Raw genomic sequence first — 24,136 nt, 5'->3', positions numbered from 1 at the left:
ATCATTTAGCTTGCTTCCAACCTTTTGGCTATTGTGACTGACACTGCAGTACCATCAATACACAAACACCCACTTGAGGCAGCCACTCTCAAGCTTTGATTTACATATCAAAAACTAAAATTGCTAGCATGTATGGGAACTACCATGTATGAATGCTACCATACTATTTTCCAATATAGGTATACATTTTTCTTTCCACCTCAAATGCATAAAAGTTCAGCTTTCTTTACATCTTCACCAACATTTGGTATTGCCTGATTTTATTTGTGTTTGCATCATAGTTATCTTAAGGCATGCTCTTTTTTAGGATGCTTAGCAGTCCCTAAAGGGAGCAGTGGAAAGCTGAAATAAGCATCATTGAGCTCTTATAGCTGATTGTTCTTTGCTAACTGTTACTTATATTTGCTAATTCAGTCATCAAAATGCTGTTCACTGAAAAGTGTAGCTTACTTCTTCCCATCTTTAGGTAAGCTTTAATTAACTTTAGATTTTCAATTAATAGTATCTATTTCAGTTACTGTTTTTTGAAATCATTTGAAGTAGATGTAATTTATGGATTGTATTTATAAACAAAAATAAGCAAGTTTATAAAGTTTTCAGGAGGCTGAATTCAACCAGTTGATTAACTCCAGCAGTTTGATTATACTTTATATAGTGGTATAAAGTGCCATCTTCTACATTCTACCTGGATTTCTGCTATAGGCAGAAACATCTGTCCGTGGCATCAAAGATGCTTCGCCAAACTTAAAATCAGAATCTGTTACATTTAAAGTAGTGGTTCCCAAGTGGCAATTACACAACAGGGGAAGAGTTTTCATGCTACAGGTAAAATATTATATCACGCATGCATACACACACACACATTCAAATACATACTCAAATACTCACACACACTCATGTTCACACTCAAACACACAAACACACTAATGCACTCACATGCACATGATATACTCTCATAAACTCTCACTGACACACACTCACATACACAGACACACCCATAGCCACACACATGTAACTTGCACACTTTCACATTCACACAGAAATACACATTCAGGCATACTTAGACACACACACACTCACACATAAACACTCACACATGCTTACACACTCACATGCATACTCATATGCACACTCAAACATGGACTCACATATACTCATACACACAGAAAAAGAAAGACTCACACATTCTCACACATGGATTTACATACATTCACACACACACACACACACACACAAACAAAGACTCACACACTCACACACATATACACTCAGACTCATACACTCATACACACTCACACACTCAAACACACATATATACTTATAAACTCACAAGTACACTCAAATGTACACTCATACAATTTACATACACACCTCACACATACAATGAAACACACATCCACTCACATGCACACTCAAATGTATACTCACACACACTCATGCACACCCAAATATCCAATCATACCTTCATAAACATTCACTCCCACACTTTCATACAAATATACACTCACAGACACACTCTCTCAAACACACACTCAGACATATACTTAGTCATACACACTCATGAACACACACTCGCAAATGCGTATACACTCACACACTCATACACAGTGAATGAAAGTGGAAGCTGTGGGGGAGAGAAGAATGTAACATATTGCCTGCCCCATGAGAGCTCCTATAAAGTCCTAGGATTTATGATATTATAATCTATAAAAGCATAGATCTATATATGAAATGGTTCCTTATTGTATCAGTTAAAGATCATTGAAACAGAACTAGAGAGAACAAAAGCTGTGTATCTTGAAGACCTCTGGAAAGCATAATGAAGCCTTCTGGACAGTGCCAGAGTTTTCTGTTTCAGTATTTATGCACTGTGTGAGACTCTAGTGAGGGATCTTTTAAAACCATGTATTTTCTACGAAAGTCAGTAATATAATGGTTTCCATCTATGAATGAAATAAAGAAAGCCCTGAGCAACATCCAGGGTTCCAGGCCTGCAAGCACAGGTGCCTCAGTGTTAGTCCTTTTACCTCCCAGCCTAACTCTCTCTCACCTGCCATGTCACAACTGTCTGGGAACGCTGCATCACATTTCCCTCCCTTTTTGTTTGCTTTGGCACAGAAAAAAGTGAACGCCCACTTTAGAATTCTGAGATGTACATGTGTATGGGCCTTTCTCTCCAGAATTTAATTTAATTAAAACTTCAAAATCCCTTGAGTGGAAATTACATAGTTATTGGGAGGCAATGCATGTGCCGTGGAGGAGGTACCTCAGTGGGCGGTACCGGTGGAGAATGAATGTAAAATGGAAGTTATCGTCTGTGCGGCTGCAGGGAGCTGAACTGAGAGCTTTGCACTTCTTGCTTTCTGCACTGGTAAGGCAGAGGGGCAGGTGTGCTGGCTGGGAATAAAGGACTTGGAAACACTAAGGCTTTGCTCGTGCTTAGCAAGTTCTCGACCACTGAAATATATCTGGAGCTAAAGATGACTTTGGACAGCCTCAATTGCATTTCACAATGGACATGAAGTGCTTGTTATAATTAAGCATTTTCTAGTTGCTATACCCGTCTGCGTGGCAAGCTTTCCATGGCACACTTAAATTGAGAATTGACTTAGAAAGCACTGGTTAAAAAGACAGGCTTCCTGAAAAGCTCCTTGGAGTCCATTTAGTATAATACTCTGACCATACAAATAAAGATAGTGAGGCATAGAGAGGGGTGCGAGCTGAGCCTCATCAGGATGACAAAGGAAAAGGAATTCTGGACCCTCTGTAGTAGCAGGACAGGTCTTCTCCCAGAGGCCACACCCATGCTTTCTTACTGCAGAGTCCTCCTGTGTTTTTATCTCAAAAGGAATTGCTGTTGTTTTCCCTAAACCCCTAAGGTACTGCATTTGTTCCGTGGTAATTTTCGATCATCCCCTAAGTGTTCTGTAGAAGACCCTTAAGAACATACTAAATACATTTCACTGGCCTGATGTTTGTCAGTTGCACAGTGGTTATTATCTAAATATTTAAAGTAAGTAAATTTGCAAAAGCCACTAGCGGGGTAGCTGCTCCTAGTCACACCTTCTATAGTATGAAGTGAGCAGAATCATCTGTCCAGGATGCTCCTGCTTGACAACTGATTGACCTATGACCTGGGCATGGGGCTTTGATCTCTCTACATGCTGTATTTTCATCCCAAAAGAAAATCCAAAACTAAAACAACAGCCTAGCACCCACTCATTACAACTGACATGAAGCTCTTTACAATGTTCACATTAAAATGCTTTATTGAACCTAATTTCAGATTCTACTTCCTAAGGTGGGAGTTGTACTAGGGAGAAGGAGGAGCCAAAAGCCAGCAGGAGTGATCTAAGCTGCACTCCCTGTGAGTGCTCCACATTGGAAGCCATGTTACCAGGAGTGGTTGTTTGCTTTCAATACATGTTAGTACATACATAATTCTTCTATTACTGTAAATACAGGTCTTCAATATGGAAAGAGCAATGCCACCTAAGTAAAACTGAGCACTTACTTCTCCTCTCAGGTAAAACAAACAGGCTATTATTTCATAAGTGACATTTTAATTACCAACAGGAGGCCATTAAAAATGCATCCTGGCAGTTTGCTTGGTTCCTCTTGGAAAGATAATATTGACAAACTGCTATGGAATTGCAGTTCTGGAAACAGCATAAATTGAGATCAGTAATAAAACACATTCACTTGTGTACCCTAAAGCAACGATAAACAATTTGAAGAGGGAAGACAAAGTTGAAATTATATTTCTCTTTCTTAGGGAGAGATGGAAGAGGGAGGAGATTTGCAGGAAGAACATTGTGCCTGTAAATTTATCACTTATGCGAATTACTTTATGTGCTTAGCATAGCAATTTGAAGATTCAGCCATGCGGGGAGTCACAGAGGAAGGGAATGCTCTGGAACGCCAATTCTATTTTCTCTACCCGTGAAGAGGAGCTTTTCAGGAGGCCCTGGGCTGGAGGATTTCAGGAGAGCAGGTGGATTCTGGAGCCCAGCTCAGAGGTCTCATCAGGGGCATCTGGCATAATCCCAGCAGCTGGAATGATTAAAAACAGGGGCATCTGGCATAATCCCCACAGCTTCTTCTCTCAATGTGCAACAAAGCTTTCAAAAGTTAAAGTCCTCCCTGCTTATGGTGCTTGAGGTCTCCTGGTAATTCTGACCAGGGTGAATGCTCTGGAGTGAGGGTATCATCGCTCCAGAAACCACAAGGCCAGTACCAAGTCATTTACCTTTTCCCTGATTCCCCTAGGAAATATATTTGTATTGATCTCTTTAGTATTAACCCAAAGGAGATATGCCCTGGTGATGGATTCCACTGTTGGTTAACCACAGTAAATAAAGGAAATTCTTCTTGTGTCCTTTAGGGGCAATGCAATTTACTTTGCTTTCCCTAGAGTCACTGCAATGGGAGGAATATTGGTGGGATCTTGGAATGGCTTGTGTCTCTGGAGACAAGTACTCAGCTTGCAAAAGACTAACTAAATAGCATATTCTGTCATTTCTTAAAGAGTGTCCTCCTTCCTCACTCTCTTCTCTATGTTCATTTATTTAGTCTCTCAGCAAATATTTTATAGACCATTTCCTCTGACTAATCTCCAACTATATGGGGGCTTTGAGAAGAACTAAAATCTAAAATAGATATTAAATAGACAATTATTAAAAAGATGGAAGCATCTTGAAACAATTCGTAGAAGGTTTGTGTGTATGTGTGTGAGGTGGGAGGAGGTGGGGCAGGTGTTCACTAGTTATAGAGAGATCAGCTCTATTCCATAAAGGAATACTGAGTTCAGGGATTTATGTTTTTGTTTTTTTCCACTGGCTGGTCTCAAACTCCATGCACAGCAGTAATGACCTTGAACTTCTCTGATCTTTCTGCCTGCTCCTTTCAGTCCTACGATTATAGGAATGAATAGTGTTAAGGATTGAATTCGGAGCTTTGTGAATGCAAGACAAACACTTTTTAAAGTTTTAACCAGCATCAACAGTGAGAAAAGAATATGATGCTAAAGGAGCTGATGGAGTTAAAGTGCTCACTGCATAAGCATTGAGAGCTCATTCCAGGTCTCAGGCACCCATGGGAAAGGCACATGTGTGGTATTATGCATCTCTAAGCTAAGCTCTGGGATGGCACAGACAGGTGACTTCTAGGAGCCTGATGACTAGCAACTCTAGTCAAAATATCAGGTTCAAGGTTCGGTGAGAGACCCTATGTAAGATTTATGTGGAAAACAATAGAGGAATAATACAATGTTGACATGTAATCTATAGATTGTATTAACACATGCATGCATGCATACACACACACATATTGGGAGGGGGAGGGAAAAAAAGGTCATATATAGAACTTCAGAAAGGATTGTGTTCAAGTTGGTCGGGTGGTGTCCTATACTCTAGAGAACGTGAGAGAAACTTAAGACTCAGAAGAGACTGAGTAAATGAGGGCAGTCTTTTATAAAAAGAACTTCAGAGCCCTAACATTCAAGCAGCCTCTAGCCAAACTGACCGCCCTAGTGAGAATTAGGATGGGAATACAGGATATAGATTGTAGGTTAGCTTTTTCTAATGGAAGCATTTGGAACATGAAAAATTAAGTTAGGGTCTCTGACCACTTCCCACTAAACTGAAGACATGGTATGTATTTAGAGGTCACAGTTGGCTTCCTCAGTGTCACATTACTGAATGTCAACAAGCTGCATAGCTTTAGCTTTCTTTTTAGAAAGGCCAAGAACATAAAAGAAAAGAGCAAGAAAAGGATCAACTGGGAGGATGTCACCAGAGCAAGACATCACAAACACTAAAGACAAACATACAAAACAAAACATCCAAGGAAATGCCTCTTGGGGCAAAAGGTGTGATATGCAAACTTTAAAGACATTTAATTGAGTCTGGTGGTAGGAACAAAAAATTCTCTTGTTAGAGGGGAGTGAAGAGCAAATGGAGACAAATAATAAAGAGGGTCCATTAAATAAGACTATGTGGAGCAGACATTTGCAAAGAAACATTTAATCAGAACTTCCAGTTGAAAATTCCCCATGCAGAGAAGGAAAAAAAAATCAACAGAATAGCCAATAACCTACTTAACAGGTGAAAATATTTGCAAGATATATATCTAATAAGAAATTGGGCCAGGTGTGCTGGTGCATGCCTTTAATTCCAGCACTCGGGAGGCAGATTTCTGAGTTAGAGGCCAGCCTGGTCTACAAAGTGAGTTCCAGGACAGCCAGGGCTATACAGAGAAATCCTGTCTCAAAAAACAAAACAAAACAAAACAAAACAAAAACAAACAAACAAACAAACAAAACAACAACAACAAAAACAAACAAAAAAAAGAACTTGGTATCCAGAATGCATGGGGACTCAGTAGAAAATAATATTGAGGATGATAACCTGTTTAAAAGGAGTGTGGCTAACAGGTATTTGAAAAGTGGTCAACAACACACATTATCAGGGAAGTGTGTATCTGGACTACATTGACTCCCTACTAAGAACAGCTATTACTGAACCGCCAGCCAATGACAAAGAGCTCATGAAGAAGTGGAGAAAATATGGCTGGTGAGATGGCTCAGTGGGTAAGAGCACCTGACTGTTCTTCCAAAGGTCTGAAGTTTAAATCCCAGCAACCACATGGTGGCTCACAACCATCCGTAATGAGATCTGACTCCCACTTCTGGAGTGTCTGAAGACAGCTGTAGTGTACTTACATATAATAAAAATAAATAAATCTTAACCTGAAGTCTGCTGGTGGGATGTATGTTAGGCAGATACTGTGGCAAGTGTACATCCAGAGATTCCTCAAATTGTTACACTGATCCAGCAATCCGACTACTTAGGTACAACTTCAAGGGAAATAGGAGCAGCATGGAGAAGAGGCATTGGAATACCCAGGTCACTGAAGAAGGACTCAACCTTCAAGAAATGCAAACAACCCAAATGTCCACACACTAATAATTATATAAAGAAAATGCCCTACATACACCCAAAGACCTAAATACACCTATTTGGCCAAAATAGATGGAACCCTGTCACCTGTAATAACATGAATGGGACTAGAGATCATTAGAATAAGGGAACAAGTCAGGCACCACAAGATAAGGACTACATATCTAACTTCTATGGGGATTCTCACAGGGATTCAAACTCAAATGATCTTCACCAGAGGGTGGGAGAAAGGGGGGGTGGAGGAAGGGGATGAGCACAGGGTAATTAGTTACAGTCAGAGAGAGGAAGTCTGGTGTGCTAATGTGTATACCTAAAAATGAAGTACTGTGCATTTCAGCAAAGCCAGAAGACAGTACTTTCATGTTTTTAGCAGGCATAAATGACAAATATTTGAGAAGACAGTTATATTGACTCTGATTCTAACATTATACAAATAAATACATATCAAAATTCACATGGTATCCCATATATATATATATATATGTGTGTGTGTGTGTGTGTGTGTGTATGTGTGTGTGTGTGTGTGTATTCACATGGTATCCCATATATGTGTGTATATGTGTATTCACATGGTATCCCATATGTGTGTGTGTGTGTATTCACATGGTATCCCATATATATATATATGTGTGTGTGTGTGTGTGTGTGTGTATGTATATATTCACATGGTATCATGTTTTTGTTTGTTATTTAAGATAAGTTTAAATTTAAATAAATGAGAAAAAAGTTCCTTTTCCCAGACCTTCAAAACATGTCTTCAAATGGAAAAACTGTGTTGTAGACCTGAATGAATCCAGCTTTTAAAGTGGTATAAGCATAACTACATTTCAGAGATCTAGGACCAAGGGTTAGAAAAATTTTGTTTTGTTTGTTGAGATGGGACCTCACTATGTAGCTTTGGCTGTCCTGGAAGTCACTCTGAAGCCCACACTGCAAGCTCGTAGAGATCTCCCTCTTTCTGTCTCTCAAATACTAGGATTAAAGGCATGTACCACTGTGCCTAGCTAAGGGCCAGCACATTTTGAGCAAAGGACTAGAGAGAAAACAATTCAGCCACGTCTGTCACACGTACTTCATCTTCCCATTGTAGCACAATAGCAGCAGAGAAGATGGGTAAAAGAATGGACGTGGCTGAGCCCCCACAAGATGTATACAAGAGCGAGGTTGGATGTAGAGAACTGTGATCCCCGACTAGAAGAGAAGTCAGAAGGCCCCACTCAGAAAGGCAGGACTTGGAAAAACAAGGAGCTTCCCTAATGGAAGATGTGCTAATAGCATTTTGAGAAAAATAATACAACAGAGGCAAATGGTGACAACGAAAAACAGCATTAAATAGAATAGAAAAAAAAAACACTTAGCAACTATACAGGGCAGAAATCATAATCATGGTGTTTTGCATATCTAAGCAGTGGGCAGGCTAATATTTGCACAGGCTGTCAGACAATGTAATCAGGTCCATGACTCCGAGACCCAAGAGATCAGACACAATGTGGGAAGTGGGACAGTTGCAGGATGACCAGATTGCAGGCTGCATACATGGGGGGATGCTGAATCAGGGACCCATATGTGCCTTGTTAACCATTTTCATATTTCTTATTCTTCAGCAATTAGGAGCCCAGACAATATTAATCACAGGCGTAAGGATACCAGGACTTCATTTCTGACATACCAGGTTTTTTGTTTTTTTGTTTTTTGTTTTTTGTTTGGCAGGAGAGGACCAAGCAGATGAGACTGAAACCAAGAGGTGATGGTCACAGGGCACAGGTAATGGGCAGATGGTTGCTCTTGAGGCTCCTGTTGCTAAAACCTGGTTCCCACTCATCATGGAATATGAGTTGATCATATTCTAACCTAGTCAATGGATTGACCTATGCCTGGACTCATAATTGGATGCCATTATTTGGGGGGTGATGGATACACTGGAGCACACAGGACACTGGGGGCATATCCTTGGTGGATGTTATCTTGTCTGCAGCATCTCTGCATTTCTCTGTTTCCATGAGGTCAGTAGCCCCTCTCTACTATGCTCTCAATACCATGATGTTCTGCTTCACCACAAACCAAAAGCAATGGACCCAAACTGCTGTTTTTAAAACAAAATTCCAAACGTTCGAGTTTATCAAATCAAGACTCAAGAGCCAGATGCTGTGGTGAATGCCTAGCACCGCAGAGGCAGAGAAAGCGCCCAGCTGACCTTCCTACTCCACCAGTGTCCCAGAAGGTCAAAGCTTCCTTTCCTTCCCCACGATGTCTTAAATAACCTTCAACTCAAAGACCCTCTTTGTACTTCCTTATGTTCACTCGTCAACTGGTGGCTTCCTCCATTTCTTGGGTATAGAAAACTCTTGGGCTAAAGGTGTGTGCTAGGGCTGAGCCACACCACAACGAAGTTTTTCCAGTTCCTAATCTTGGGGTTAACAAAGTGATCAAATGTCCCACAGCATCAAACATCTTAAGATGTTAGACAAATGATTCCTCACCTCCTAAGTCATTGTGCCCGATATTTTTGTCATAGTCTAGCACTGGAGGCACCGATACTGCACACCTTACAGCACTTTAGTGCTTTTTTTTCCCTTAAGATGACTGTTTCATGTAACAGAGACCAGAAGCTGCCACTTCGGTTTGATGTCTCTGGGCACAAAATGGAAGCAAAGAGTACTTATTTGGAGTAAGCAAAAGGCAAGTTATTGTATAAAGGCCTTTGAGATTTTTAAGTTCTTAGCTAGCTCTCCAACTTCCCTGCCATCAATTGACTAGTTGGAGAACACTAGTTTCATGTCAGCCATCAGAGTTTCAGAGTAAATGGGTTAAGCCATTCTTCTGAAGTGTTAGCTTAGGACAGCCTCTCTTGTTGAAGATAAACATTCTCAATGTTAACTGCAGATGGCCGATGCTCAGGATTGGGGTGAGTGGGGGATTAATAATGTATCTGTAACATGTCGACAAATGTGTGGGAGCTCCTGGCTTTAGTGGTAGGTAGAACGGGAGTGTGCAAGCTTCGCCCCTACTCCGCTTTCTCTATCTCTCTTGCCACATATGGCGCCCCTTTGATGGTCAGTCACCACTCCACTCTGCCACAGTCTTCAGGATCCAATACATGGCTCAGACACATGCCTATCATTTTTTAGGTTGTGTCCTTTTATTTCACAAAATTTTTCTTCCTCGAAGTTATCCTGTGCTACTTAATTTGAGTAGAGATATTTTAGACAAAATTGCTGCAGAATCTTTCTCTATCAACTTGGTCCCATACTGCTAGGAGTCAGATTAAAAACAAATCATCTTAATAGGAAACTATATATAACCCACGGAAAGGCAAATATTTAATTGTACCTGAATTTAAAGTAGTATTTGATTTCAGTATAAAATTAGGTTCAAGAAATTGTACTGTTTTCTGAAATGATCTGTCTTTTTAGACCGTGAGAAGATTTCTGTTTACCCTCTCATCTAACAAGTTTAATTACTGCTTTTAAGAAAGTACAGTGCTTCTGGTTTTGTGCTCTGGTGCTGATGGTGCTGAAGAACTTCCAGAGATCCTAATACTGAGTGCGAGTTCAGCTTAGGATATCAGAATTCTCTCATCTAAAGAAAACCGGGCCGGCACTTCAGACCTACTTTAGTACTGTGGGTTATTGTAAGAATCATTTGCTATTTTTTTTAATCACCATACAGTACCCAAATTCATTGGGCAGTAAACAATATAAATATAGGGATCTACTATAAGGTTCTTACATCTCAATAATGGATTGAAATAAGTCAAAGTAAAACAACAACAAAAAATAAAAAGGATTTCCAGATACCCTGAATATGTTGGTTGACGTTTAGAGAAACAGGGTAGAAACAAGGAGAAGCTTCTGTGTAGAGTGAGGGATTGGGGATGGTGTCCTTAAACAGAGGAAATTTATTATCAGATTTCCTGTGTAATTAGCCTTTGTTAGATAGATTATAGATAGAGATAAAGATATATGCTCATAAATGAGAACCAAAAGTAAGGCTTTTTCCTCTGGGAAAATACAGTTTATAAAGATTACCTATATAAGGGAGGAAATAAAAAAAGAAGGAACAAGAACGGGAGGGAAGACAGAGCCAAGCTACTGCAGCAGAGAAGTTGAGACAGTAGATAAAGACAATGGAACTCCAGGATGAGGTGTACGGTGGTTTCTTTTTTTTTTTTTTTTTTTTTTTTTGGTAGCAGCTATCAATGCAGTGGTAGATGCTAAGGACAAAGAAGGACAAACATTAATCTCCTGGCCCCAAGATAATGTAAATGCTAATTACTGTGAGTCCGGAGCAAACAACTCTCTTAGAGTTAGAAATAGAGAGAGCACAGGCTCAGGACTTGGAACTTGGAGTTCTGTGTTGTGTTCATTAACCTCACCCATGCCTGAAGGTTTTCCTATCATTAATTTCCACCATCAACCACTTTAAGTTTTAAACCCGTTCTGTAAGTGATATCTAACAGGCCTTCTAGGAAGCTACGGGACATCTCAGTGAAGAAGATAATAAATGGACACCCTCTCTCCTTATAATTGTCACCCATGGCATCAGGAATCCTGCTTTGAGTCTACTCTCCTTCAGGGCAACAGTCTTTACTGTTGTTTACTCACACAAATACAAGAAAGAACCAACTAAGCAAAGTACAAGTTAGCTCCATGAATATCAACTCTATCTAGCTGGGTCCGAAGTGTGGGTGACTAAGGAGGTTGCATGTAGGAATGGATGCCACACATGTGTAAGAGTTAGGTACAAGCAGAACATTAAGTTGTTGGGGATACAATAAAAGATGGAGTGAAAGCCTTTATTCAAAGATTGTTTCTGAGTTATTGGTGGAGCAGAAGCTTCCTAGGCAATCTGTTAGGTAGATGAGAAGGAGAGGAAATTCATCTTTAAGTAGTAAAGACCTGTCAAATGTACTCAACAGCACTGAGTAATTATTAGACATAGTCCAGTGTACTGAGATTATTTGATACACTATGAATATTTGCCTAAAAATAGTAGAGTAAACAAATCCTTCCGGGTCTCATGAAGGATTTTGTTTGGTTTCTAATACCACAGAGTCTTGCACAGCTTAGAATGCAGTCGCAGATGATGTAGATAATAATGCAGCGCCCTGTCTGCAAAGCTGAAAAAGGCCTGGGTTTTATAACTCATAGGATATAAATAAAAAGACTGGGGCAGTGAAACAAATAAGAATGATGGAGGAAGGAAGGAAGGAAGGGAGAGAGGGACGGAGGGAGGGAGGGAGGGAGGGAGGGAGGGAGGGAGGGAGGGAGGGAGGGAGGGAGGGAGGGGGGAGGGAGGGAAGGAGGGAGGGAGGGAGGGGGGAAGGAAAGGTAGATTAAGAGAGAGACAAATGAAGAGGTACGGATGCTTTACCCATCATGGGATGGCTGGAATAATGGTAGACTCATAGAGAAATATATTAACTCTCTTTACTTTTCATTTTTATCTAATTGTACATGCAACTGGTCCAGAGTGACTGGATCTTTTAATGTCAAATTGACATTTATTGTGCTTAGGGATTTAAGAGCAAGAATACTAAGGTGTCAGACTATTCTATTATTGCCTGAATATAACCATCATTTTTTTCCTAGAATCTTTACTCAAATTATTCTAGAATCTGTGTGACATTTGGTATACTATTGTTTTTCGATTTACTGAGCCATTCTTGAGTAAAATTTGCCTAAATCTATGCAAAGAAAACTAGTTACCTGATATGCTTCACTTTGTAACTACTATATTCTATTACCTCTATATGATGTTAAAAGTATATTCTAAAAACTATTGCTAAATATGAATGAATATGAACGTGAAGAATGTTAGACTTAACATTCTTCCTGAGGTTGCCTTTAAGGGAGAATGTGTCAATAGTACATGTCTAGGTGTATTAATGCTTTCTTTGAATCATGTATAACATGAAGGAAATATAATGATAGAAGTAGACGTAGACCTGAGAGTAACCGCGCAGCATCTGCATAGTCTAGTGCTCATATCGGTAAAGATTTGTAGTGAGGTATGGTGGCTGAATGGGAAGGATTTGGCATGCGGAGCTCTGCTCTGCCAGGACACTAGGCAGCTGGGGAAAGGTGTAAGCTCAGGAAAGGAAGTGCTGCTGTTTTGTGAGAGGACTCATATGAGATGGGAAAGTCTGAATTATGAAAGGTCATGTCCTGTTCACATCTATGTGGAAGATTAAACTTGGAATCTAAAGGGAAAGGGGCAGAGGACAGGGCATGGCGCTGCAGAGAAAGCCAGCTAAATAAACTTGATTAAGGAATTTGAACTTCATTCTTAAGGTTGGCAAGTGCCTGGGGGAATTCTAAGCAAGAATGCGAAAACGACTGATTATTAATGCAGAAAGATCAGTGGGTTACAGGATGGAGAAAGAACCTGGAGAGCCTTTAGGGGGTGCTGCTTTGAATCTGGACAATGTCCCTAATCTCCAAATAAGGTAAATTGTTGGGAAGGGGATGAAAATCAGAGGACATGTTTGAGAACTATTCTAGGAGGCAGTCATTCCCGACTATCACTTTATGCATAGTGAAGAAGGATAAAGTCAAGGTCATCAGACTCATTCTGTCTTGGGAAAGAACAACTGTGACTGCCAGGGAAGGATCCCAGGTGGAGTGAGCGAGAAGATCTCATGATTAGATTCAAGCATGCCAAGATGAGTGTTATGGGAGAAGCTGGAAAGACATTGGACTCCTGGACTGGCAGCTTGGTGTCCTAAGATGTCTGAGCTCAAAATGAAGCCCCTGCATAATCTTTTTTTATTAGATGTTTTCCTCATTTACATTTCAAATGTTATCCCAAAAGTCCCCTACACCCTCTCCCTGCCCTGCTACCCAACCCACTCACTCCCACTTTCTGACCCTGGTGTTTCCCTGTACTGGGGTATATAATCTTCACAGGACCAAGGGCCTCTTCTCCCAATGATGGCTGACTAGACCATCTTCTGCTACATATGTAGCTAGAAACATGAGTTCTGGGGTTACTGGTCAGTTCATATTGTTGATCCTCCTATAGGGTTGCAGACCCCTTCAGCTCCTTGGGTACTTTCTCTAGCTCCTCCATTAGGGGCCCTGTGTTCCATCTTATAGATGACTGTGAACATCCACTTCTGTATTTGCCAGGCACTGGCATAGACTCGAAAGAGACAGCTATATCAGGGTCCTGTCAGCAATATCTTCCTGGCATATGCAATGGTGTCTGGGTTTGGTGGCTGTTTATGGGATGGATCCCCAGGTGGGGAAGTCTCTGGATGGTCCTTTCTTCCATGTCAGCCCTAAACTTTGTCTCTGTAACTCCCTCCATGGGTATCTTGTTACCCATTATAAGGAGGAATAAACTATCCACACTTTGGTCCTGCTTCTTGAATTTCATGTGTTTTGCAAATTGTATCTTGGGTATTCTAAGCGTCTGGGCTAATATCCACTTATCAGTGAGTGCATATCATGTGTGTTCTTTTGTGATTGAGTTACCTCACTCAGGATGATATCCTCCAGATCCATCCATTTGCCTAAGAATTTCATTAATTCCTTGCTTTTAATAGCTGAGTAGTACTCCATTGTATAAATGTACCATATTTTCTGTATTCATTCTTCTGTTGAGGAACATCTGGGTTCTTTCCAGCTTCTGGCTATTATAAATAAGGCTGCTATGAACATAATGGAGCATGTGTCCTTATTACCAGTTGGAACATCTTCTGGGTATATGCCCAGGAGAGGTATTGCTAGATCCTTCGGTAGTACTATGTCCAATTTTCTGAGGAACCTCCAGACTGATTTCCAAAAATTATGGAATACTTCACAAATTTGCATGTCATCCTTGCACAGGGGCCATGCTAATCTCTGTATCATTCCAATTTTAGTATATGTGCTGCCAAAGTGAGCACGCCCCTGCACAATTTTGTATAATAGTATATGCAACTTGAACATGAAACAACAACATGGAATTGCATGTATACCCAACATATTGTCTTGATTTGAAATCTGTTCAAATGTAAAAAACAAGGATTCTTTTTCAATGAATGTACAGTATTTGATTTTCTAAGTCTTTTTGTCCTCTTCTATTTTAGTGAACATTTTCCCTTTGAAATTATTCATACATCCTGTATTTTTAGAAGGGGGGTGAGGAGAGACAGACACCCAAGCACTCCTCTGGGGTCTGTGGTCCAGGGGAGGTTGGAGGAAAGAGACACGTGCCTGCAGGGGTCAGCAGTACAATGAGCAGAAATATGGTGGAAAGATGAGAAGGAGGGAAAGATGGGAGAGAAAGTAAAGCCGCGCAGGTCTTACACTGCGGAGAGAAGTGGAACGGGTTGATACGGGAGCAACCTGCACAATCACCGGGGAATCCAGCAATGTCTGGATTTGTGGTGCTGCCAAGGGCCATATTCGGGCCCATGATCCTACAGTCTCTAGGGTCTATGCTGATGTCTGTGGCCCGTGTTGCCATCAAAGGCCATCCAGATGACAGTGGTCAGGGCTGCTGCCTGAGAGCGTGTGGATGTCTGATGGCCATGCTGCCTCGAGGGAAATATAGTGATCTGAGTGGCCTGTGCTGGCACCTGAAGCCGTGGGAACATCCAGGCTCATGCTGATGCTGGGTCTATGTCCGGGTCCATTCTGCTGCAGAGGACAGGGTAGGGGTATGTCTGGGTCTATGGTCTTTTTGCCGCCAGGGTCTGTGTTAATGTCTGAAGCTTCTGTTACCACCAAAAGTCATGTTGATGTCCCTAGTCTAAGGTCGTGTTGATGTCCCAGCACTGTGCTGAGCTGATGGATGGGAGAGCTGGCTCTGGTGGTATTCATGCAGGAGAGCTAACCCCAAGGAGATGAGTGCAGAAGACCTGGCTCCACCCCTTTCCTGAGAAAAGTGAGAGAGTTGGCCCTGTTGGGATGTGACCAGAAGAGCTAGCTGCCTGACCAGCTCAGCTACCACCCACATCCAGATTCAGGGCTTTGAGTTGGTCCCCTCAACATCCATTCCATTTATCATCTGCTAGAGTGTGTGAAGGGACTGGTCCTACAGATCCAAAGCTGTAGGATCTCCATGACACAGGGCAACAACAGGATTTCAGAAAGGAGTCCCAGGGAGGATTCAGTATTGCTAGTGTAGCAGAAGTCAGAGACCTCAAACCAGACCAGACTCACTGCAATGAACACTTGTAAGTCAAGTTGTTTGGGCAAAATGGTATACTGTGGGACACAAAATACAATACAATGTGGCTTCCATGGGGGAGATTTTCTTTTCTTTTGGAGGTGGGAGGGTACAGGGTGGAAGGCAGATATGAAGGGATCGGGAGATGAGTGGTATTGGGGTATATGATAGAAAGTTCACAAAGAATCAATGAAAAGTAAAAAGGGGGGCATGGGGTGAGGGACTCCTGAAGAGATGGCTCAGCCATTAAAAATTAATGGGAGTTCAGTTCGCAGAACCCATGCTGGTTAGCTCACTAATTTCTGTGAAGGCATTGTACTTACATATATACCCATCACCCTCACTCTCTCCCCACCCTTGCCTCTCCATGCACATGGTCAAATGATTTATTATACAGTGGATCGCATATTGTTCTTAGTACGGTAACATTAGAAACTTTGAAGAAGCCATTTGCAATTCAGCCTGTAAACCATGGCATACTGACTTTACAGACTCTCCCTCTGCTTCCTTTCTAAGCTTCTCCACTGCAGTGGCTCACACTTCAGCTTTCATCCCTGGCTTCAGAATTCGCACCAAATATCCAGATCCTAGAGCTCTGCAAAAGTCAAGAATGAGTAAAACAGGTAAACATACACAAACACAAGATTTTGATTATACGTGTGTGTGTGTGTGTGTGTGTGTGTGTGTGTGTGTGTGTGTGTATGTGTGTATGTTTGTGTGTGTGTATGTGTGTGTGTGTATGTTTGTGTGTGTGTATGTGTGTTTATGTGTGTGTGTATGTTTGTGTATGTGTATGTATGTGTATGTGTGTATGTGTGTGTGTATATGTGTGTGTGTGTGTGTGTGTGTGTGTGTGTGTACTGGATTGAATATACATACATCATGTACATTCAGGAAGCTATGGAGGTAAAAGGAGGGCATTGGAGCTCCTAAAACTGGAGGTATAGATGCTGCAAGGCATCAAGTGGGTGCTGGGAACTGAACTACAGTCTTCCCAAGAGTAGCAAGCCACCACTGAGCGTCCTTAGCACTAACATAAGACTTTTTATAAAACCGGAAGTACTAGTGTTTTTCTAAATTAAAGTGCTTTCAACTAAGCTGCCTTTGAGCTTTCTCTCTCAGAAGGGAGCAAGCGTCACCTGTGAAGTTAGGGGTAGTCATCTGGGACCTTTGACTTTGTGCCCTGTGTCACATTCTACTTTTCTGTATTCAGGTCCTGGTTTTCCTCCTGATTTACTGTGTGAGTCCTTCCCTGGCCCAGCTTAGAGGAGAGATGCCTGGCCTGCCCAGTAAGCTGGGCAGTAATTCAGGGCCTGTGACAGGACATGGCCCTCTGATCTTCTGTCACTCATAAGGATGTCATAGGGCATCTTGTCTGTAAGCCCTGCATTTCCCTGGGAAGTCTCCCATGAACTGGCACTTGTATATTTTCCTGCACAGAAGACTCCATGGAAGTTGAGAAGAGAAACTTGAATCCTTTGAGCAAATGCCTTCATGTCCTAGAATCACATAAAATATATGCTTTTGCCTTTTGCTTGTGGAAGCCAGTGAAATTTGGTTTCATGTTGTAAATACCTTATTAATCCCTTCAAGAAATGATATTACCTTAATTGTTTAAGCCAACTAAGATAATGCATGGTAAATTAAGCACATTTTATCCCCTGTCCTATCTCCAAAGCCCTGTTGACATAAAGGTTTTTAAGAAAACAGGAAGCAAACCACAAATAAGCAAAGAATCAGAACCCAATGGGAGTGGGGAGTTCCTTTAACACTTTGGCTGTGCTTGGGACCCTTCTCCTTCTATGAGGATGGTTGACTCGATTAGGCAAGATTTGTTCCTAGTCTTATTGTAATTTGTTGTGTCATGTTTGGTTAATATCCCTGGGAAGCGTGCTCTTTTCTTTATCCCATTTTATTTTTGAGTAGAAATGGAAGAAAGATGGATCTAGGGGGGAAGGGGAGGTTGGTTGTCCTGGGAGGAGAGGAGGGAGGAGAAATTGTAATTGGAGTGCAAAGTATGTAATGAATGTGAATTAAAAATAAAATTTAAAAGAAATTTTAAAAGAATCAGAAAAAAAAAGGTAAGAGAATTGTGGATCAAGGATGAAAACTTTTTTTTTTCACAAGGTCATGAATGGGAGAGATTTATCTAAACCAGAAAACAAGAAGCATGAATCTAGGGCCTGTATAGCTACTGAAATATTCTCAAATGTGGAAATGAAATGAAAGCAATATGATCTAACGTAATGATTTTTAGATTTAAGCAAGAAAGGAAAAATAATTTTATATAAATTATGCTTTTATTTGTGAGGCACATATTACCTTTTATCATTTTATAAAGTTGGTACAGGTGAGAGAATTAATAAGATATAATTTAAAAATTAAGAAAACAGAAAAAATGAGGCAACTATTAAATCATGGGGTAAAAGGACACCTAAGTCATATTTTTGCAGTAGCACTTACATAGCCGTAATATGGTACGTCATGGATGAACTGGATGCAGTCATCAAGGGGAGAGATCTATGCACGGGAGAGAAGCTGAAGCATTCCTTAGATTAAAGGTTAGGGGAGGAATCAAGTGTAATGTCTACATTTGATGTGTCAGTAGAGTATTCCACAAGTCGTTATGCCTCAGAATCAATTGTTATGAAATGATATCTCAAAGGAGGAAGTATAACGACACATGTCCTTGCAAGGGTGTACCCAGTCATAATTCTAGGGTTTTAAAGTAAATAAAATATGTATTTCAATGAAATAAATATTCCTTCTTATCATTTCAATGATTTGCAATTATGGGGCATTTGGCAATCATTCTTAGTTCTTATTTTCCTTCCCCAAATATTCTTAGCTTTCTATTTGAAAGTTGCCTTCAGAGAAGGAACAAACGTGCTGTATGCTTCAATGGAGAGTATAGTCATCTGAAATACTACGTTTACTTTGAAATGATGTAAAACTTCCCTTTCCTCTCAGTATTTGGGAATATCTCCAAAGAACACTGAAACTACATTTCCAGAGAAGGCCAGAGCAATTGGTGAACTTTGGAATATTTCAGTTGTTGAATGTTTTGGCCAAGGTTTAAAAATAAATCAGTATTATTCCCACAGAGCAAAGAACTCTATCTTTTGCAAAGTAATGTATGAGACGCAGTAACAGAATTAGAAATGTTTGCATTAACGGATACAAAGGAAAATCATACATTCAGAGGACGTTAGGTGTGGAGGACATGTGGCACTGAGATGGTTTGCATTGGCTTGTAGAGCACTGGGCACACGGTCTAAGTAGATGCCTGTGTAAAGGACACTGCGGAGAGGGAGGCACCTTAAGCTATCCAGACAGTTCTGCTGCCTGGCTGTCTTATAAAGCCATTTCTAATATTTCCATTTTCTCACCCAAATCAATGCAGCATTCTTTTGTGTTTGCTCCCCAGTGGGCACACATTTAAATCCCCAGGTAATTACATACTTCTACTCCCAGAAGATGTCTTGTCCTAGGTGCTTTGATGCTAAGTCTTGGGAGGACATTTGATCTCATCTTTACATTCAAGTCTGCTGTGCTTCTTTTATTGATTGATTGATTGTCACTCTAAACACATTTTCAAGAAAATAAAACAAATTCTAGAGACAGGAAACAGGCAAAGTAACATATGGTCATATTACCAAAGAGCCATGACATAAGCCATGACAGTGGGGAACAGTACCTGCCCATGGATATTGTTTTTTGCTGTCACTATGATTGTTTAAACAGAAAAACCTTTTCCAACAAATGAATTATGGAAAAAAAAAGCCTGTATTTTATCTAGAATATCGGGTTAAAAGGAATCCTGTCTTGTTATTATATAGACCTCACTGGATCTGGTTCATTCTTCGCTTTTAGCCGTGGAAAAGGTGTTGTAATTAACTGATCACACAAGAATTACAACAATGAGCAAAGTTCATGGGGACTTTAAGAGCAATGTGATCAAAGCTAGCTTCTTGACTTTGAAAAAGCAGTTCCCAACACAATCAGCAATTTCTGGCACAGGCTCATGGTGTGGGCGCTGCTTCTTTTAGTCATCAAAGTCTCTCTGTGGGTTTTTTTTTCCGATCTAAATGACAGAAGTGCTGAGAAGTGCAAGAAAACTGATAATGAAAAGCACTAAACGATTTGCAAACCTCTGAGCAGAGCAAGGCACAAGCCCTGCCGGTAGGTAAAAGAATTGCTAGTTTCCTTGTTCATAATTAACTTTATTATTATTTTTTTTAAGCAGCAAACATTGAGAGACACTCTAACACAGGCTTTTCTTAGGCAATGTCATTTTTACTTTGTTTCTGTTTTGCCATGTGTAAGCTTTACCTAGGCCCACAAGATAAATACCATCTTGTAGGGAGGATGGCCTTGAAGTGTACTAAAAACTCAAAGAATGAGACTTTCTTGTCTTATGGGGAGATGGTATTCCTTAAAGTCTACAGATGGCTAAAATTACTCATTCAAAAGACTAATTGTTTTTTAATATCAAGTATATGATTTGTATTTTGTCAGATTTAACAACTATTATAAAAGACAAAGGTAGAAATAATAGTTCCTGAACTTATAGGGCTAATATATTGGTGAGAAAAGATGACCAAGGAAAATGATCCAAATGCACAAATATTAATGTACCCCTGTGAGCATCCTGCAAAGGAGTTTCGGGGTTCCATGGCAGCTCTGTAGGTTACAGAAGTCTCAAGGGAGTCTTGAGGAAGCACTCGGCACTACTTATAGAGGAGAATTTGGGTTGAATTTGGCCAGGGATTATAGGGGAAGAGTGAGCAGAGACAGAAAAGAAGTCTTTACAGAAACAGAAGAGTGCACACTCTGATTCTTAGGCCAGAGACTGTGATCCTCTTAGCGAGCATGAAGCTGAAATGAGAACACAGGGTGGGCACTGGGAGCAATGCTTTTCCAAAGATAGATAAGGATGAAAACTGTAACTTCTTTTGGAATTTGGGAAATGATTTTTGCATTCTTTTCATTGTTTGTTTGTATGAAAAGTTAATTTATTGACTTTTATATCCATACGGAATTCAGTTATTATATCTGATAATATATGGACAAATATTACAATGAAAGGAAACATCCATTAAGCAAATATCTGTCAGGCACTTTCTAATTACCATATACTACTCTAGGAACTGAGAAGCTGCTATGAAGAAAACAGATATAAACTAATTATGTAGCGTGCATTTATTATAAAGAGAAATAAAGCACGAGTTGGTTAGATATGAACTACTAAGATGAAAGATGAAGCAGGGAATGAGAATCAGGAAAAGAACATAATGTATCTTAATGTTTCAACATATCCTTGATAATATCATTTGTTTTGCATGCATTGTATGTAAATTCCTGTAGAGTATATGGCTCTATAATCCTTTTTAGGTTTTTTACTGTCTTTTGTTTTCTTGGGGTAAATTCATGCTTTTCTGAAGTGTATGCAAGTGTGCTACTTCTGACGATTATATAACATCCCATGTATTCTCATTACATTTATGGGCTCATATTCTACTAAAATCCAGATTACCTCTATTGTCTTTCTCTTATGAGTAAAGTCAAGCTGTAGTCTGTAATTCATTGGTCTCTGTCTCTATCTCTGTCTCTCTCTGTCTCTCTCTGTCTCTCTGTCTCTCTCTGTCTCTCTCTCTGTCTCTCTCTCTCTCTCTCTCGTGTGTGTGTGTGTGTGTGTGTGTGTGTGTGTGTAGGTGATAGGTTACAAAAAAAGGACCTAAAAATGGCCTTAAATTTTGAAAAAAAAAAAAAAAAAAAGAATGTAATGTGAAACTTGGTGTGGAGAGATCCAGGCTATACTGAAGGCATTTAGAATAGTATTGCACCTATCTAGATTTAAAAAATGAATCAAAACTAACATGCTTGTACAATGAATGAGAAGTGGGAAAATTTAAATATATGAATATAAGGTATGATAATTGAGAATGAAGAGAGAGGAAAAGGTATTTTAATATTGCCTTCTTGGCATTCTCCTCTAGACAATTAGCTGGAAAGGAGCACTGACTGAATAACAAACTGGAATACGATGTTTCTTCCAGAAACAGTCTTACTACGTTGCCTAGGTGGATATCCAATTCATGATATTCTGTGTTCAGGGCCTTAATGCTGAGATTATAAGCATGTGTCTCCTATTCCAGCTAGCACATGATCTTTCAAAGAGAAATATTAATATAAACATGGCAGTGCATTGGATATAAATTTTCATAGTGAAAAGTTTCTTAATGACTGTGCAGCCAATGCTCACTGAATGTCCACAAAGATTGAAAAATTCAACAGTAAGGCAAAGCAATTGCCAATCAAAACATTGTAATTATATAATCACAGGAGAGCTGACTGTATGGCACACAACACAAAGCACACTGAAGTTTAGAGATGAATAGGGAGAATTTCAATAAGGGACACGAGACCATTTCTTGAAGACTGAGGACATGACGTCTAGATATGTGGAGATGGGAACAACTATAAGCCTGTAGGGAACTCTGATGCATCTGCATGTCCCAGGGGGAAGGTGGTGCAGTGGCTTCCAGGACAGGAGTCATATGACTCTCTGGTTTGTGACAAATTTTACAGAGAAGGTGATGACAATTATTGGAGCAGAGAGTCGAGGTTACTTGGTTACAAGGTAGCAGGAAGATTTCTAGTATCAAGAAAGACAGTATGGACATTGTTGCTATGCTCTGAAATGATGAGAATATGAGACACAGTCATGGGGAGCAGAGCAGAGGAGATGCATTAAAGAACTGTGTAGGATCTGTTAGTGAAAGGATCTCAGGGTGACCTGAGTTATGAAGGGAATCAAGGGTACCCCTAGGGTTCTGAGGTGGACAACGAACTGTACAATGGTTAATATGTTGAGAGTGGGAAATAAAAGAGATGAAGGGATTCTTCTATTTATTTTTTTTTAATTTAAAGATGTGTACTCTATTTAGGAGAATTTTAGTTTATGTATTTGTAAAAGCGAACTAAGACAGACATGGTTGAATGAGAGTTCATGCTATAATATCTAGATTGGAAATGCTGATTTGGGGACACTTGGTGAGTGAACTAGAGGCAAAAAGAAATGAAGACTTTCTTTGGATTTTGCAATGAGTATAAATAAAAGAGAGTCTGCCCTAATGGTCAAAAGGGGTGCAAAGGAGAGAAACAGGGGAAGAGAGAGAGAGAGAGAGGAGAGAGAGGAAGGAGGAGGAGGAGGAGGAGGAGGAGGAGGAGGAGGAGGAGGAGGAGGAGGAGGAGGAGGAGGAGGAGAGAGAATAATGAGCAGAGAGAATTAGGCATCCAAGTCCTTCTGCTTTATCTTAAATCAGTGTAACTTTAATATGCTATTATTTATCATTTTATGCCAATCTTGGTGATATTTACTAAAATATTCTTTGTGTAATCATTCTTGAGATTTTCAACTGGTTTATATCTGATTTTTTAACATATAATATAGATCCATTTTTTTCTCTGCATGCGATGGCCTAGTTTTGACAAAGAATCCAGGTTTATAGTTTCTGAATTTTATGACATCAATAAAGTCTTAAAATATATCCGAAGTGACTGCTCTATAAAATTTCCCCTTGTCTTGCACTTTACATGCCCTTGTGCTGTGTTTAACTACTCTTGAGTTTCCTCTGCATCTCTGCCTTCTGTGTGTGTGTGTGTGTGTGTGTGTGTGTGTGTGTATATACATATATATATATATATATATATATATATATATATATATATATATATATAAAATGTGTGTATATAAATTGTTGCTTCCATTAGAATAAAATATCTTGTAAGTTTTCATTTTCAACTTACTTTCTTTTCTCATTTTTTTACATATTTATAAATGAAGCACAAAATTATCCAAAACCTTGCAAACCCCTGAATACTAATGGAATTATGCTGACACAAGTAACTAAAAAGCCACTGCATTTTGGATCTTCGTCCTTTAGGGGATTCTGGCTATGAATCTGCAGGTGAGCTGGAAACTTTATCTTTTAATGTACATTAGCCTTTGTTCA

At 39.9% G+C, this 24,136-nt stretch overlaps 1 protein-coding gene and 1 non-coding gene across 15 annotated transcripts in view; both read right to left on the bottom strand.

The window, feature by feature from the left end:
* Magi2 (membrane associated guanylate kinase, WW and PDZ domain containing 2) overlaps positions 1 to 24,136 on the bottom strand; it is a 1,485,406-nt gene that overhangs the window by 597,328 nt on the left and 863,942 nt on the right. The window lies entirely within an intron of this gene.
* On the bottom strand, positions 14,747 to 14,850 carry Gm23570. The gene has a single exon (XR_003956047.1). It is a non-coding gene; the product is annotated as a U6 spliceosomal RNA (small nuclear RNA).

The sequence above is a fragment of the Mus musculus genome, chromosome 5 (genome assembly GCF_000001635.26).
Source record: "Mus musculus strain C57BL/6J chromosome 5, GRCm38.p6 C57BL/6J".
NCBI lineage: Eukaryota > Metazoa > Chordata > Mammalia > Rodentia > Muridae > Mus > Mus musculus.
The sequence above is the reverse complement of the archived record's forward strand: the minus strand, read 5'-3'. Positions and strand labels throughout refer to the sequence as shown.